Below are 14,312 nucleotides of genomic sequence, written 5' to 3' on the forward strand. Positions count from 1 at the left end.
GTCTTTACGAAATCTTAAGAAGTCCCAGACGTGAGGAAGACCAACCTACAATATCATGGAAAGGGGTCAAAAGTTTGAATATAAATAATAGTGAAAGGGAATATAAGGGAAGGGGGAAGAAATGTGTGGGAAATATCAGAAAGGGAGACAGAACGTAAAGACTGCTAACTCTGGGAAACGAACTAGGGGTGGTGGAAGGGGAGGAGGGCGGGGGGTGGGAGTGAATGGGTGACGGGCACTGGGGGTTATTCTTTATGTTAGTAAATTGAACACCAATAAAAAATAAATTTAAAAAATAAATTAAAAAAAAAGTTTGAATGTCTTAGGCATTTGTATCTCTGCTGAGGAGCCCCTAGCTTAGGAAACACAAAATATTTTATTAATCTTGTGTTTGTTTATCTTTTATTTATTACACAGGCTGCTAGCAAATCTGACCTTTGCCTTAAAGGGAGACATTACACTGAACAGCAAACAAACTTACTCTCTGCTCCAAAAGGAGACTCTATCTCTATCTTCCAAGACTGTTCACCATACAAACATCTTTGGAAAACATAGTCCAGAGCAGCAGAGCCTCGGCTTGGAGGACGTGGAGAATTGTCTCCCCACAGGGTTATCCAGGCTCTCTTTCTTGACAGAGTGAGCTTTGGTAGCTTACGTCTTTCAAGCACTTTGTCCATTTCATCTAAATTATCAAATTTGTTGTCATAACATTGCTTATGATATTTCCTGATTTTCCCTTTAATATCTGTGAATTTATAATGAGGTCTTATCTCTCATTCCTGGTATTGATAATTTGTGTCTTCACTATTTCCTTCTGCTCAGTCTGGCTTGAAGTATATCAATTTTATTGATCTAAAAATGAAAAGCTCTTGATCTCATTGATTATAGAGATGTTGTCTATTTTATTGATTTCCAGCCTGATTTTTATTATGTCCTTCTGTTCAGTTTGAGTTTAATTTGTTCTGCTTTTTCTAGGTTCTCAAGGTTATTTGTTAAGTTGCTTAGATCATTGATTTGAGCCCATTCTCCTTTCTCATACAGGCATTAATGTTATAAATTTTCCTCTAAGCTCTGCTTTAGCTGCATCCTACATTTGCTGGAGTGTTTTCTTTTAATTTTCATTTAATTCAAAATAATTTCTAATTTTTTATTTCTTCTTGATCCCATGGGTTATTGAAGTGCAATTTAGCTTCCAAATATTTGGAGATTGTTCAGGTATCTTCCTATTACTGATTTTTAATTTGATTCCATTGTGGTAGAAGAGCATACTTTATATAATTTGGATATTTTATAATGTATAAATATTCACTTAATAACCCAGAATACAGTCTATTCTGCCAAATATTCTGGGCACACTTGGAAATAATGTATGTTCTGCTATTGTTGCATAGAGAAGCATATGATTGTCAATTAGGTCAAATTGGATACTAGTGCTATTCAATCTTCTGTACTTATTGATTTTTCTCTATTTGTTCTATTGATTATTGGAAGAGTGGTGTTGAAATCTATGGTTATAATTATGTATTTTTTTATTCTTCCTGTATTACCAGATTTTGTTGCAAGTATTTTTTTTGTTTTTTTTTTTAATTTTTATTTATTTATGATAGTCACACAGAGAGAGAGAGAGAGAGAGAGAGAGGCAGAGACACAGGCAGAAGGAGAAGCAGGCTCCATGCACTGGGAGCCCGACGTGGGATTCGATCCCGGGTCTCCAGGATCGCGCCCTGGGCCAAAGGCAGGCGCCAAACCGCTGCGCCACCCAGGGATCCCTGTTGCAAGTATTTTGAAGCTCTATTATCTGTTATAATGTTTGGAAACATAAACATTAGGATTGTTATATCCTCTTGTTGAATTGGCATTTTATCATTATGACATGAATTTTTTTTATTTCTAGCATTATTGTTTCTTCTGAAATATTTCACATAATATTTTGGTTAATAACATAACTCCAGTTTTCATTTGATTAGGGTTAGTAAGGTATATCTTTTTCCATTCTTTTACTCTATAAGTGTCTTTGTATTTAACTTGTTTTTTTTATAGCCAGCACACAATTGGGTCAGCTTTTTACATTTAATCTGAAAACCTATGCCTTTTAATTGGAACGCTATGTGTATTTACATTACTAAGAATTAATGCAAAAAAAATTAAAAAAAAAGAATTAATGCAAAGTACATACATCTGTCATGCTAAACTGTGGTAACAAATAAAATCTAAAACTTTTAACAACTTGTCTCATAAAAATTATATACCATCCACTCAACATTCAAAGCGCTTGATAAAGTCTCCTCCATTCACTGACTCAGGGATCCAGACTTTCCTTATTGTGATGCTACTAGTTCAGCCAAGGCAGAAGAGAGACATGAAGGAGACATGCTTAATTTTACCTGCCTCTTTTCACAGACTCTTAGCCTGAGCTAGAAATGTAGCTCCAACATACCTACCAAGGAGGCTGGAAAAGGAACACATGAGATGTTGGTGAGCACAACTGTCTTTGATGATCTTTGCTGTGTTATTTTAAATTGGCTCAGAAAGAAAATGGGAGGGCAGCCCAGTGGCTCAGTGGCTTAGCGCCTACCTTTGCCTCAGGGCATGATCCTGGAGACCCAGGATCCAGTCCCACATTGGGCTCCCTGCATGGAGCCTGCTTCTCCCTCTGCCTGTGTCTCTGCCTCTCTCTCTCTCATGAATAAATAAATAAAATCTTTAAAAAAAAAAAAAAAAGAAGAAGAAGAAGAAAGGAAATAGGAGTCTTAGAGAATGTGGTCTAGGGGTCAAGTTCTATAGGGTTAAAACTCCCTGTAGTTAAGAAGTGTTCAAACTTTGCAAAGAACTTTGGGAGAATTAAGATGTGTACTTCAACATAATTTTCCTAACCATTTTATTTTTTTTATTTATTTATTATGTACTTCAACATAATTTTCCTAACTAACCATTTTATTTTTTTTATTTATTTATTTATTTTAAAACTTTTATTTATTTATGATAGTCACACAGAGAGAGAGAGAGGCAGAGACACAGGCAGAGGGAGAAGCAGGCTCCATGCACCGGAAGCCGGACGTGGGATTCGATCCCGGATCCCCAGGATCGCGCCCTGGGCCAAAGGCAGGCACTGAACCGCTGCGCCACCCAGGGATCCCCTAACTAACCATTTTAAAACTATAAAATGTTAAATCTAGACAGAGCCTTAGAGATCTTCTATTCCATACCCCAATTTTACTATCAAGGAAACCAAGGACAAGTGGTATACTGTGTTTTTAGCAGAATTGGCTCTAAATACTATGTCTCCTGCGTTCCAGGATAGGGCTCTTTCCTTCATAGCATCTTTCAACATAAAAGTCTACAGAACTACCTTCATAAGTCTTCGAAGTCTGCGAAGTTTTAAGAATTAAATTTTTTCATAGGACAAGTACAAAATTTGAGACCTAAAGATCAAGGCTGAAACCGGATACCACCTGTCTTTCTTTTCTTTTTTTTCCTTTTTAAAGATTTATATTTTTAAGTAATTTCTACACCCAACATGAGGCTCAAATACATGACCCTGAGATCACGAATCGTGTGTTACACATACTGGCTAAGTTTGGCCAGGCGCTCCAAACACCTTTCTTATATGTGCCATCTAGAGCAAAATATTTAATCCTTTAACCACAATATCCTCCTTTGAAAATTAGAATAATAATGTCTATCCTGTGGGAATGTTATGCATAATAAATGAAGTAATTAGGGCTGCTGCCTGGCTCAGTCAGTAAAGCATGTGACTCTTGATCTTGGGGTTGTAATTTCCAGTCCCACACTGAGTGTAGAGATTACTTAAAAATAATAAGTGAAGTAATTTATTTGAAGTATCTTTGTAGAGTTGGCATTCATTAAGTATGAATTCCTTTTTATATTTCTTCTCTTGGAATGGAGGTCTGGTTTTAAAAGACATACCTAGAACCACAAAGTGACTGAGTTTGAAAGGACTTGTAAAGGTCACCTAACCCCAAAGCCTCCTGGTGCTTGACAATTCTCTACCAAATCCCGACCAAGTGGTCATCTGATCTGTGCTTAAATACCTCCAGTGGTAGAAATGCTCTCTAACTGCCAAAAATCCATTTTTATTTAGGGTCCAGTTTGACTTTTGGAAAGTGTTTCTTTAAAATTCCCACCCATTGCCCTGGTATCAATTTCTTGCAGTCCTACAAACAGATTTTCCACATAATAGTTCTTCATTACATTTGAAAACACATTTTATAGCTCCCAAACCTTCTCTCCTGTAGGGCAAGCATTCTCTAGTTTTTCAATAAATCTCATCTTTGCACATTTTTCATCTCATCACTATCCTCACTTTTGCTTCTAAGCTCCAAATTATTTATAGGTCTCTGAACAGGTGGCTTTCAGAAGTGAACACACTATTCCAGGTGTGACTGACCAGCACAGCACAAAGTGGGGCTATCACTTTCTGCCTTCCAACTTCTATACTTGTATTAATGCAGTCTGAGCTCATTCTAGCTTTTTTTGGCAGTCATCTCACAAACCAATGACTCACACTGAGATAACTTTTTAATAAAATGCGCTAAAAATCCCAAAGTCTTAACAGGAGTTGCCCTCAAAGCTACATATTTCTTATTCTTCATTTGAGCAAATGGGTATATGGACCCAGATCAGGACTTTTCCATTAACTTCTACTTGTCGAGATCTTACTGAATCCTGATTTTGTCTCACAGCTCACTGTAATCTACCAGTGTGAACACTGTGCCTTCTGCTTGCCATATCCCAGGATTAGGATACAAGACACAATCTTCCCTACAGCATCCTGGAATAGGTGGAGTAAAAGAGGGAGCCAGGACCTGAAATGACCTTTACCAGGAAGGTAGATGGAGCCTAGGCAGAGAAATGCCACACATGGAGGGGGAAACCAGGTATACACAAGCCAACCTATGACCAATTTAGCCATGAATTTGGCCACAGAGAGCCCTAATATTTCCAAAAGAAAATCGTGAAATCTTATTCTGGAGGATTGTGATGGAAGGAACAGGAAAGGATCCAACAGGAAAGGAATCAAGGTCCAGTGGAGCTCTCCCAAGGGTTACAATTATTTAAAATGTGCAAAGAGAAAGCTCGATCCCTGAAAGAAGAGTTAGCAAAAATAGGACAGGAAACACAGTGGAAACCCAGTCCTGGCAAACAGGGGTTAAGAAGAGCTTCTCTTGGGCAAGGTCATGGGGGCACAGGAACAGCACTTCTTGATCCAAGACTAGGGGTGACAACTTGCTAATAAGTTTGCTAGACAGGATTGATTTGGAGTCTGGGATGAGAGAAGCCAGTGCTGGAGATGAATCCAGCAGGAGGTAGTTGTGAGTAACAGAACAAAGAAGGCAGAAAGAGAAGCTAGAAAATGAGACATACATGCTATCATTGAAAACCCCAGTGAAAGAGCAGAAGATCCACCTGAAACATGATCAGAACACACAATCCCAGCCACATCACTTTCATCCTCTTCAGTTTGATATCCCCTTCTATGTCTTTTTCTCCATCTCCCTCTAAAATCTGATTTCATGGAGAGCAATTTTTTCTTGATGTTACTTGGGCCTTCAGTAGGAAGATTTGTCTTTAAAGACACAGGCATCAAACATTAGTGCTCAAAGCCTATATCTAATTGCATTACCATTTAATCTACACTTCCCTCTTATCTGAAAGGATAATGAAAAAAAAAGATTAAATGCCTTGCTGAATTTCAGAAGCAAATGTTGACCATTCTGCCAATTTTTCAATTTTACAACTGAATCAAAAAGGAAATGAAGCTACTTCAGTACAGTTTTTAATTGAATCTACCATCAAATTTAGTTACCTCTAGCTTGTGCAAGCATAGACAAGTGATTTGTTTGCTAAACTATTCCACAATGGTAGAGTTTATAGTATGTAGCATGTACCTTACTCCAAATGCCTGTGATTTTGAAAGACTACTACTCATCATTGGTGAGTTCAGCTGTTTGATGTCTGATGTTCCTTTGGTCCAGCCCTATAGAGCAACTAGATAATCTCTCAGGAGAGGTCATCAACCAGCAGATGTTGCCCATATTCAGAACACAACTGTATTTTGTTTTGTTCAATAAGGGTTTTGATACTTTGAGTTATTTGCCAATGTTGAACATGGAAGACACCACAAAAAATCAGGATTCCTTATCTCTTTTGAAAATTTGGAAGCTCTGATTTTCCAATTTCCATGTGGGATGCCAGATATCCTGGGGCACCCTGAATTTCTGGGTTTCTCATCGCACCTGGCTCACATGACCTCTTTATATTGGCCTCCTGGAACCTTTCTGGGCAGATTTTGTGATTCCCAGCTTAGTTTCATCATTTATCCTGGGCTCAATATCCTGCTTCCAGTTACAATCTTCCTAATTTGAAGTTGATAATCCCCAAATGAGAATGAAGATGCAAAATGTAAGGAGAAAGAAATGGCAAATGCCTACATAGCACCTACCAGGTGCCAGACACTGAACTGTTAGTTCAGTTCACACTCACAACAACCTTGCGTGGGAGGTGCTGTTATTGCCCTCATTTTACAGGTGAGGACACAGGCTCAGAGCAGTCAGCTTGCCCAAAGGTAATTGTCTTTTCCACACTTCTGTTCAATGAGAACTGTAATTATTTCTTATGAGTCAGGGAGTTTCTAAATTTACTTTCTGAAGTCAGAGCCTTAGAGGATCACCAGCTGCAATCTGGTAGTGAGTAAGTGTTTTCAGCACTTTTACTTGTCATTATAAATAAACTTGAAATTGAAGGAAAGTGAAGGAACACCTTTCAAAAGAGCACGTCTTTGACTTGAATTATAGGGCAGAAACTACACAATCTCCTAAAATCTCACCTAGTCAAGCTGGATAGCATTTAAGTTCAAGTATATCTATGTAGTCGGCAATTCATCAAGCATATACTAAGTGTGTACTGTGCACCAGAAACCATGCCAAGTAGTTATCAGGGGTTTCATCCTTCACTAGTAGTCATTTGTGGGCCTATGAGGTACAAACATCACACTAGGCTTTGAGGATGTAGTCTCTGCCCTTACAGCCTATGTATTAGCAGAAAAGCCAGACTTTCAACCATTATACAACTAGTTAATTATCATTTTAAGTATTGCAAAAAGAAAATGCAGCTTTCCAACCTAGGTGTTCCCAAACTTCTAACTCCCTCTCTTGCACTGTTGATGGGAATGCAAACTGGTGCAGCCACTCTGGAAAACAGTATGGAGGTTCCTCAAAAAGTAAAACATAGAGCTACTCTAAAACCCAGTAATTGCACTACTAGGTGTTTGTTTATCCAAAGTATATAAAAATACAAATTCAAAATGACACATGCACCCTGATGTTTAAAACAGCACTATCAACAATAGCCAAACTATGGAAAGAGCCCAAATGTCCATTGACCAATGAATGGATAAAGATATAGTATGGAATATTACTCAGCCATCAAAAAGAATGAAATCATTTACAATGATGTGGATGGAACTAGAAGGTATTATGCTAAGCGAAATAAGTCAGAGAAAGACAAATACCATATAATTTCACTTACACGTGGAATTTAAGAAACAAATGAACATATGGGAAGAAAAAAAAAGAGAGAGGGAAACAAACCATAAGAGACTCTTAACTATGAAAAACAAACTGAGGGTTGCTGGCAGGGGGTGGGCTAAAATGGGTGATGGGTGTAAAGAAGGGCACTTCACTAAATTCTACACCTGACAGTAGAAACAAACAAGCAAACAAAATCTAATTCTAACTACTAGTCTGGGAAATAAGGAAAAGCTTCCCGAGTGAGACAATTTTTGAGCTGAAATCTGTAGGAGTTTGGAGGAGTTAGGTGAAATTAAGTAAGTGAAAAGGGGCAAGGGGGAAAGTGCCAGGGACCTAAGGAGGGAAGAGGTCCCTGATTTCAAGGAATTGAGAAAGGCCAGTAGCCAGCACACATGGAGAATAAACACTGAGGGCAGGGAGGTGTGGAGTAGGATCAGAGACCTTGGCAAAGGTTACACCATGTAAGGGTGGTGAACTATTTAAAGAATTTGAGGTTTATCCTAAAAGCACTAGGATTCAAGCATGAAAATGATCAAATTAGCCTTTATAAAGGTCAGTGTGCTGTCATGTGAAGAAAGGTCAGAGATGTAGAAGAACATATACAGGGATTCAGGTATTTTGCAAACTCACTGGGGCAGGTAATAAGTGCTGGTTTAGAGCTGAGTTTCTCACCAGCAGCACTGTTGACATTCTACAGCAGATACTTCTCTGTTTTAGGGCTGTTTGCAGATGTTTAGCAACAGTCCCAGCCACTAGATACCAGTAATGCCTTCTCCCAGTCATGACAACCAAATGTGTCCACACATTGTCAAATGTCCCTTGGGAGAAAAATCATCCCCAGCTGAGAATCACTGGTTTAGACTAATGTGATGACAAGGGAGGTGAAGAGATGTGAAGAGATTCAAGATCTATCAAAAGAAATTAATGATAGACTTGAAAAAGGATGGAAATGACTCTAATTGAGCTACTGATGGATGGCATGGCCACCCACAGGTGGAAAATATGAAAAAAAAAAAAAAAGACCAGATTTGAAAGAAAACATAAAGAGTTCCATTTTGGGTGTGTGGAGTTTATAGTGCCTCGTAATTCCTCCAAGGAATACAAAGAAAAACAAAATAAGGCCCTTGTCTTCCAGGAGTTTAGAGTCTAGAAAGAGAGACTGACAAATACATGAACAATTGTAGTGCACTGGGTTAAATGCTCCCTTAGTTATGCTCATATGAGTTGGATGCACACGGAGAGGCAACCAGACCTAATTGGAGAGAGAGAGGCCAAGGACGGCTTCTCAAAGACACTGAAGATTGGATTATGTTTTAAAGACTGGTTTAAAATAAACTAGTCAGGGGTAAAGAAAGAAAGAGGAAAGCAAATGTGAAAATGTGCAGCCTAAGGAAAGATAATATATGCAGAAATATACGAAGCAGCTGAAATAAGGGCTACAACTAAGAGAGTGAAAATGTGGATCAGATGAGTTTGAGAGATTCTGCTGAGGATGATGCCTCAAGACTTGAAGAGGGACTACTCCAAGATGTCCTCTGCTTGAGCAGCAAGTACCGATACCAGGACATGTTCAATGTTTCCCCAAACAGTTGTTCAAGTAAATATGGGACCATTCATTTAGATAGAGACTCCAGGGTGAGAACTGAATTTGGTGGAAAGATATAAACCTACTTTGGGGTTAGGAATGGTGAGTTCCAGGAGTGGGAGAGACAAGCACCTTCAGTCAGCTGATCCCAGGCTCCCAGAAACCCCATCTGTTAAGAAAGGAAAGTCTGGTCCGAACGATGATCTCTTCTTTTCTTAAGATTTTATTTATTTATTCATGAGAGACACACAGAGAGAGGCAGAGACACAAGCAAAGGGAGAAGCAGGCTCCCCCCAAGGGCCCAGATCACGATCTGAGCCAAAGGCAGATGCTCAACCCCTGAGCCACCCAGTGCCCCCCCAGCGACGATCTTTCAAATGACCTTTCTCTTCAATCACTGAGTTCTGCATTCTGTGCTGCTATTTACTACATTTCAAGTATGTCCACACCTTCCTGGTCCATTTCTGACTGGTAAGTAACTTCGTTTGAAACAGGGACTTGAAGTCTCCACGGTAACCAGCCAAGGTCCAGGTGGAGAAGTTGAATGCCTGATTCACTCCTTTCGCAGCACAACTGTGAAAATGACAGCAGGTACTCCCAGATGCCGGGGCAGATTATCTCCTCTGTTTCTGCAGAAACAGCTATTCAAGCAGCCTGGAAAGCTGGTGTCACGTGCAGCATTATACTCACAAGATTATTATTCCAGGTGAGCTTCTGCATCTCATTAGCACATGTACTGCCTGGGCCTCCCTGAAGTCCTTCTGTTTCTTTCTTTTGTGACAGAGATGCCCTCTTCTCCTATTCCATAGGTTTCCCTTAGTTTTGTTGACTGTTTCTTTCCCTGCACATAACTTTTTATCCTGATGAAGTCCCAGTGGCTCATTTTTGCTTTTGTTTCTGTTGCCTTTGGAGACATGTCTAGCAAGAAGTTGCTGCAGCTGAGGACAAAGAGGTCACCTCCTGTGTTCTCCTCTAGGATTTGGACGGATTCCTGTCCACATTTAGGTCTTTCATCCATTTTGAATTTATTTTTGTGTATTGGGTAAGAAAGTATCCAGTTATATTTTTCTGCATGTGGCTGTCCAATTTTCCCAACATGATTTATTGAAGAGATTGTCTTTTTTTCCTTTGGACATTCCTTCCTGCTTTGTTGAAGATTATTAGTTGATCATAGTGTTGAGGGTCTATTTCTGGGTTCTCTTCTGTTCCGTTGATTTTTTTTTAAGAGAAGGAGAGCTCACATGTGAGCTGGAGTGGGGCAGAAGGAGAGGGAGATAGAGAGATAGACAGAGAGAGAATCTTAAGGAAATTCCACACTCAGTTTGGAGCCATATATGGGGCTCAATTTCATGACCCTGAGATCATGACCTGGGCTAAAATCAAGAGTCAGATGCTTAACTGACTGAACCACCCAGGTGCCTCAGTTAAAAAATTCCTAAGAAGAAAAATGCAGCTTGTTCTCCCTCATTTTTAACCAAAAGTATATCTCATTCCTTTTCATCAATCCAAAAAATTGTGCTATACACTGTCTCCTGTCTCTTGGTCACAATTTAATTAAAAAGTTTAAAAAAAAATGAAAAGTTGTGTGTGGAGTAGGGTTGTCAAATAAAACACAGGACATTCAGTTAAATTTAAATATCAGATGAACAGCAAACAAGCTGTTAGTATAATTATGTTTCAAATATTGCATAAGACATACTCATACTAAAAAATTATGCATTGTTTATATGAAATTCAAATTTGGACAACATGCATTTTTATTACTAAATCTGAAAAACTTGTATGGAACACTATGAAATTTGACCTTCAGCCTCCTAAAAGAGATATGTCAAATATATTTAATCACTTGTTTAATAGGTCCTTTCTAGTTCCAGAGAAGATTTGAAGTAGCTAAATAGAGATGTGTCTTCCTGGCAATAAAAGTTGCCAGTTATGTTCCGTTTACTCTTTATAATGAAGAAAAGATCATCAACCATTGTCTTCTCCCCACGTTGTTAAGCCCCAGGGAGGGAATGACAGCTCCAGTTTTGAGAGCCAGCTGACACCCTCACATGATTCCTCCTGAACGTCCTTTCATCCCTGGGCTCTCTCTGCTCAGGACACCTATTTTCTCATCATAAAGCTGGAGTTGAACTTATATACCAAGCATGATGATGGTCAAGGAGATGTGTCTCACCTATAGCCTTCCTCCTTACCCCCTTCCCTTTAATCCTAGAGAAAAAGCCACACTCCTCACTTCCCACATAGTCCCCCCATTCATTCTGATCCTAAGCAGGGGTTCCTGGTAAGTCAAGAGGGGCTGTCCTTCAAACACTCAGTGGTTCTGTCAGACATACTCAGTGTGACAAGGAACCAGCAATCTGAACTGATTCCATTTAGGTCAGAAGTAGAGCAAGGTAAGGTGACACTCAGACAATAATGCCTTTTTAAAAGTTATATTCCATCATGACAACTAGACTATGAGGAAGACTTTGGAGAAGTAGGAATATAATCGAGAGAGAGAGGGAGCGAGAAAGGGAGGGAGAAAGAGAGAGGTTGATTGAAAGCAGTGCCATGCTAACACGCTCACTCTTTCAGTGGGGCTGACCATACCCCCAGGCTTAGCTCTTTGAAAGTTTAGAAACTGGTGGATATTCTAGGGTAAGAAGTGCCACCAAAAAGTCATCTTTCCAGGTCTCAACTCTACTTGGTCTTGCTGGGAAGGAAGAGGGGCAGGGACATGAAAAGCAGGATTTACTGTCCCCGTGGACGGTCAAGGGCAGGGTCTTTGGAGGCCTTCACAACACCTGATCTGACTCTAGCCTAAAGATCTACAGCAGTTGCCAACCCTAGGATGCCATCTTTAGTCACTCATTAGAAAAGCCTCCGTTTTAAGTACAGAAATCACTCAGCTAGCCTATTCCAGATGGCACCAAGCTCTTAAAGGCCATTACTGCAGGAATAATTTTTATGATTCACTGCAATAAATGTGATAAGTGGGTGTAAACATTACTTTTCTTTCTATAATAGAGGAATAGAGGAACTAAGTTTACTGAAGATCGGGCCAGAGAGTCTTACTACTAATAAGACTCCTACATACAAAATGTTTTCCTTTTAATTTTTTAAAAAATACTATTTAAAAGTCTAAACATATACAAACTGGAGAGAATAATAGAGTGAACCTCTATGAACCCATCAATCAGCTACAACAATTATCAGCTCGTGGCCCCTCTTATTTCATCACCCACTTTCTCCTCTCCCACATTATTTTAAAGCAAATTGTAGTCATTTTATCATTTCAACCAGAAATGATTTAGTAGGAGTCTCTGAAAGATAAGAACTCTTTTTTAACATAGCTACATTACTAATTTTATGCCTAAGAAAAAATTAATTTCTTTAATAGCCTCAAATATCCATGTTCAAATGCCCAATGATCTCATAAATGTCATAAATTTATTATTAGTTTATTTGAATTAGGATCCATACATATTCTATTCAGATTGATATATCTCTTATATCTATAAGCACCCCCACCCCTGTGTATTTTGTTTGCATTTGTTTGTTGAAGAAACCAAGTCTTTTGTCAGATTGAGTTTATCATACTATGGATTATTCTAATGGAATCCCTGAGGTGCCATTTAACATACCTCTTTATCCTCATTTCCTGCAAATTGGTAATGAGGACTCGATCCACTTTAATCAATTCTTTTTTTTTTTGCCTTATTTTATTTTATTTTATTTTATTTTATTTTATTTTATTTTATTCAATTAGCCAGGGCCACCTGAGTGGCTCAGTGGTTGAGCGTCTCCCTTTGGCTCAGTTTGTGATCCTGGGGTCTTGGGATCAAGTCTCACATCAGGCTCTCTGCAGAGAGCCTGCTTCTCCCTCTGCCTGTGTCTCTGCCTCTCTCTGTGTGTCTCTCATGAATAAATAAAGTCTTTTTAAAAAATAAAATCAGTTAGCCAATATATAGTACATCATTAGTTTCAGATGCAGTGTTCAATAATCCATCATTTGCATATAACAGCGCTCATCACATTGTGTGCCCTCCTCGATGCCCATCACCTAGTTAGCCCATCCCCCCACCTACCTCCCCTTCAGCAACCCTCGGTTTGTTTCCCAGAGTTAAGAGTCTCTCTTGGTTTGTCTCCTTCTCCGATTTCTTCACATTCAGTTTTCCCTCCCTTCCCTTATGATACTCTGCACTATTTCTTATATTTCACATATGAATGAAAACATATGCTAATTATCTTTCTCCAAATGATTTATTTTACTTACCATAACACCCTCCAGTTCCATCCACATCAATGTAAATGGTTCGTATTCATCCTTTCTGATGGCTGAGTAATATTCCATAGTACAAAACACACCTTCTATATCCATCCATCTGTTGAAGGACATCTAGGCTCCTTCCACAGTTTGGCTAATGTGGATATTGCTGCTATGAACATTAGGGTGCAGGTGCCCCTTTGTTTTACTACAACAGTATCTTTGGGGTAAATACCCATTTGTTCCCTAGCTGGGTCATAAGATAGCTCTATTTTTAACTTCTTGAGGAACTTCCATACTGTTTTCCAGAGTGGCTGTACCAGCTTGCATTCCTACCAACAGTGTAAGAGGGTTCTCTTTTCTCCAAATGCTTGCCAAACATTTGTTGTTCCCTGGCTTGTTAATTTTAGCCATTCTCACCAGTGTAAAGTGGTATCTCATTGTGGTTTTGATTTGTAGTTCCCTAATGGCAAGTGATGTGAGCATTTTTTCCTATATCTGTTCGCCATGTGTATGTCTTCTTTGGAGAGATGTCTGGTCAAGTCTTCCGCCCATTTCTCGACTGGATTGTTTGTTTTCTGGGTGTAAAGTTTGATAAATTCTTTTTTTATTTAATTTATTTATTCATGAGAGACACACAGAGAGAGGCAGAGAGAGAGGCAGAGGAAGAAGCAGGCTCCATGCAGGGAGCCGGATGTGGAACTTGATCCCAGTACTCTGGGTCATGCCCTGAGCTGAAGGCAGATGCTCAACCATTGAGCCACCAGGCAGCCCAAATTTGATAAATTCTTTATAGATCTTGGATACTAGCCCTTTATCTGATATGTCATTGCAAATATCTTCTCCCATTCTGTAGGTTGCTTTTTAGCTCTGTCGACTGTTTTATTGCTGCACAGAAGCTTTTTATCTTGATGAAGTCCCAGTAGTT

Source organism: Canis lupus, chromosome 18 (genome assembly GCF_003254725.2).
Source record: "Canis lupus dingo isolate Sandy chromosome 18, ASM325472v2, whole genome shotgun sequence".
Classification (NCBI taxonomy): Eukaryota; Metazoa; Chordata; class Mammalia; order Carnivora; family Canidae; genus Canis; species Canis lupus.